Here is a 5107-nt window from a genome sequence, read left to right on the forward strand (position 1 = left end):
TATAGAGTGTGGGCCAATAGAAGCCACATTGGAGGACCTTGGTGGCTGTTCGCTCACCTCCGAAATGGCCTCTATATTGAGATCCGTGGCAATGCCATAGGATTCTCTGTGCTTCTTCTCTAGGCAAACACCTACGGATTATTCCGTCTGCACATCTCTTAAAGAGATAGGGTTCATCCCACAAGTAGTACTTTGCATCAGTAATTAATTTTTTCTTTTGTATCCTGTTGTACTCCTTGGGTATGAACCTTGCAGCTTTATAGTTTGCAATATCGGCAAACCATGGTGCTTCCTGAATGGCAAATAAATGCTCATCCGGAAAAGTCTCAAAGATCTCAAGAGAGGGGAGGGACGTCCCTTCTACTGGCTCTATCCGAGACAGATGATCAGCCACTTGGTTTTCTGTCCCTTTTCTGTCTCTTATTTCTATATCAAACTCTTGCAGAAGCAACACCCATTTGATGAGCCTGAGTTTTGAATCCTGCTTTGTGAGTAGATATTTAAGAGCAGCATGGTCAGTATACACAATCACTTTTGATCCTACTAAGTATGATCTGAACTTGTCAATGGCGTAAACCACTGCAAGTAATTCCTTTTCTATGGTTGTGTAATTTTTCTGGGCATCATTTAAAACGCGACTAGCATAATAAATGACGTGCAGAAGCTTGTCATGCCTCTGTCCCAACACTGCACCAATGGCGTGATCACTGGCATCATATATTAGCTCAAATGGTAATGTCCAGTCTGGTGCAGAAATAACTGGTGCTGTGACCAGCTTAGCTTTCAGCGTTTCAAACGCTTGCAGGCACTTTGTGTCAAACACAAATGGCATGTCAGCAGCTAGCAGATTGCTTAGAGGTTTTGCGATTTTTGAAAAATCCTTTATAAACCTCCTATAGAATCCTGCATGCCCCAGAAAGCTTCTGATTGTCTTAACATTGGCAGGTGGTGGTAATTTTCAATTACCTCTATTTTTGCTTGATCCACCTCTATTCCCTTGTTTGAGATTTTATGCCCAAGAACAATCCCTTCAGTCACCATGAAGTGACATTTTTCCCAGTTTAAAACTAGGTTGGTCTCTTGGCATCTTTTCAGAACAAGTTTTAGGTGATCAAGACAGGAGCTGAATGAGTCTCCATATACTGAGAAGTCATCCATGAAGACTTCCAGAAATTTTTCCACCATATCAGAGAAAATAGAGAGCATGCATCTCTGGAAGGTTGCAGGCGCATTACACAGCCCAAATGGCATCCTTCTATAAGCAAACACTCCAGATGGACATGTGAATGCTGTTTTCTTTTGATCCTGGGGATCTACTGCAATCTGGTTATAGCCTGAGTAGCCATCCAAAAAGCAGTAGTAATCATGACTCCCAGGGTCTTTAAGCTTTTCAGGAAAGCTTTTCAGAATGACTGCACTGCATTCTTCAGTGAGGAGAACTCTTTCTGTTTCTCTCCAATCCTTTTTATGACTCAAGATCTCTTTCATGAACTTGGCATAAGAAGGTATTTGCTCAAGTGCTTCTGCAAATGGAATCTTTATTTCAAGAGTCCTGAGATAATCTGCAAAGCGAGCAAATTGCTTATCCTGCTCCTCTTTTCAGAGTTTTTGAGGATAAGGTATCTTGGCTTTATATTCTTCAACCTTAGTTGCTGTAGGTTTATTGCCTACAGAAGTGGTTGAAGAAGCCTTTTTAGAGGGGTTGTCATAAGCACTTGTGTGTGTCTGATCCCTCACTGGCAATTGAGTGCTAGAGTTAGAAGCTGGAGTGACGTGAGACGCCAACTCATTGTCTGTTCCTGGCGTCTGAACGCCAGAACTATGCCCATTTTGGGTGTTCAGTGCCAGATCTTGCCCATTTTGGGCGTTCAACGCCAGATCCTTGCCCATTTCTGGCATTGAACGCCAATCCTGCCTTGTTTCTGGCGTTGAACGCCAGTTTTGGGCATGGTCTGGGCGTTCAACGCCAGCCTTCCACCAATTTTCTGGCGTTTTAGCGCCAGAATTATTTCTCCCTGGGCTCTTACTGTCCTCAGGTGAATCTTGGGTGGTTTGCTCATTTCTTGGCTTTTTGCTGCCTTGAGGTGGGGTATTTAATGTTTTCCCACTTCTTAATTGAACTGCTTGGCATTCTTCTGTTATTTGTCTTGATAGATGTTGCTTTGTTTGCCTAAACTGTTCTTCCATATGTATATTGGCCATTCTTGTCTCTTGTAGCCTATCTTTAAATTCGGCTAGCTGCCTTGTTAGAAAGTCCAATTGCTGATTGAATTCAGCAGCTTGTTTTACAGGACTGAGTTTAGCAGTTACTGTTTTAACTTCTTCTTTCATGGAACTTTGCTGCACCATGATAATGAGCTGAGGATTCAACTCAAAGCTACTGACTCCAATGGAAGGTATGCAGATGCTACTCCCATATGAAGCAGTAGAGGGGTTAGAATATGACCCCAAAGTCCTCCTGGACTGTTCATTTCCACTTAGATCCATGATGGAGAAGACGACCCGAGATTTAAATACTCGGTTATCAATTTTATTGGGTTTGCTTAAGTAACAAACAAAACGTTTGTAAGAAAGGAATTCTTGTCGGTCTAGAAGCTATACTTACAAAGCGAATTTATTTGCGAAAATTCTAGATCGCGCGAGAGTTTCGCTCTTTCAAAATGGCGCCGTTGCCGGGGAATTGTAAACGTGTGCCTTATTATTGGTTATTGAAAATATTTTTCTTTTACTTGTTTATTTGTTTTCGTTTTTTTTCCTTTTTCCATTAGCTACTATGAATTCTCACCCCTCTCGCTTTGAGTTTGGTTCTAAATTTGTTGAAAGGAATGAAAGCTATAACAGGAATATGCATCAAGGTCTAAGCAATAAAAGATGGATGGAGCCAAAAGGATCTGATCAACCCTTTAGGCAACAACACCCTCCAAGATATCATGGGCAAGGACCACTGGTGCACAAAATTGTGATCATCAACAATGGCACCAAAGACTTGGTGCTCTCAAACGTGAATCACACTTTATCACAACTTCGCACAACTAACCAGCAAGTGCACTGAGTCGTCCAAGTAATAAACCTTACGTGAGTAAGGGTCGATCCCACGGAGATTGTCGGCTTGAAGCAAGCTATGGTCACCTTATAAATCTCAGTCAGGCGGATTCAAATGGTTATAGAGTTTTAATAATCAAAAGATAAATAAAATGTAAAATAGGACAAAAATACTTATGTAATTCATTGGTGAGAATTTCAGATAAGCGTATGGAGATGCTTTTGTTCCTCCTGAACCTCTGCTTTCTTGCTATCTTCATCCAATCATTCCTACTCCTTTCCATGGCAAGCGTTATGTAGGCCATCACCGTCGTCAATGGCTACATCCCATCCTCACAGTGAAAATGGTCCAAAATGTGCTGTCACCGCATGGCTATTCATCTGTCGGTTCTCGATCATACTGGAATAGGATTCAGTAATCCTTTTGCGTCTGTCACTACGCCCAGCACTCGCGAGTTTGAAGCTCGTCACAGCCATCCCTTCCCGGATCCTACTCGGAATACCACAGACAAGGTTTAGACTTTCCGGATCTCAAGAATAGCCGCCAATAATTCTAGCCTATACCACGAAGACTCTGGTCTCATGGAATGGAAGGCTCGATTGTTAGGAGAGGCAACCATGCGTCATGAACCAGGAGGCTAAGAGATATGTACTTAAGCTATTGCAAGTAGAACGGAAGTGGTTGTCAGGCACGCGTTCATGGGTGAGAAAGATGATGAGTGTCATGGATCATCACCTTCCTCAGGTTGAAGAACAAGTGTATATCTTAGATAAGAAATAGGCTTGAATTGAATAGAAAAATAATAGTACTTTGCATTAATTCATGAGAAATAGCAGAGCTTCACACCTTAATCTTTGGTATGTAGAAACTCTACCATTGAAAATACATAAGAACAAGGTCCAGGCATGGCCAAATGGCCAGCCTCCATAAAGGTCTAAGATAGCATAAAACTGATCAAAGATGTCTAATACAATAGTAAAGGGTCCTATTTATATCAGACTAGTTACTAAGGTTTACAGAAATGAGTAAATGATACAGAAATCCACTTCTGGGGCCCACTTGGTGTGTGCTTGGGCTGAGCATTGAGCTTTACACATGTAGAGGCTTCTCTTGGAGTTGAACGCCAGTTTGTAACCTGTTTCTAGCGTTTAACTCCACTTTGCAACCTATTTCTGGCGTTTAACTCCAAAATAGGGCAGGAAGCTAGCGTTGAATGCCAGTTTGTGTCATCTAAACTCAGGAAAAGTATGGACTATTATATATTTCTGGAAAGCCCTGGATGTCTGCTTTCCAACGCAATTGAGAGCGCACCATTTGGAGTTCTGTAGCTCCAGAAAATCCACTTTGAGTGCAGGGAGGTCAGAATCCAACAGCATCTGCAGTCCTTCTTCAACCTATGAATCTGATTTTTGCTCAAGTCCCTCAATTTCAACCAGAAATTACCTGAAATCACAGAAAAACACACAAAATCATAGTAAAGTCCAGAAATGTGATTTTTATTTAAAAACTAATAAAAATATACTAAAAACTAACTAAATCATACTGAAAACTATGTAAAAACAATGCCAAAAAGCGTATAAATTATCCGCTCATCACAACACCAAACTTAAATTGTTGCTTGTCCCCAAGCAACTGAAAATCAAATAGGATAAAAAGAAGAGAATATACTATAAATTCTAAAATATCAATGAAACTTAGCTCCAATCAGATGAGCGGGACTAGTAGCTTTTTGCCTCTTGAATAGTTTTGGCATCTCACTTTATCCATTGAAGTTCAGAATGATTGGCATCTATAGGAACTTAGATTTTAGATAGTATTATTGATTCTCCTAGTTCAGTATGTTGATTCTTGAACATAGCTACTTTATGAGTCTTGGCCGTGGCCCTGAGCACTCTGTTTTCCTGTATTACCACCGGATACATACATGCCACAGACACATAACTAGGTGAACATTTTCAGATTGTGACTCAACTTTGCTAAAGTCTCCAATTAGAGGTGTTCAGGGTTCTTAAGCACACTCTTTTTTTTTTCTTTGGACCTTGACTTTAACCACTCAGTCTCAAG

Source organism: Arachis ipaensis, chromosome B09, assembly GCF_000816755.2.
Source record: "Arachis ipaensis cultivar K30076 chromosome B09, Araip1.1, whole genome shotgun sequence".
Lineage (NCBI taxonomy): Eukaryota > Viridiplantae > Streptophyta > Magnoliopsida > Fabales > Fabaceae > Arachis > Arachis ipaensis.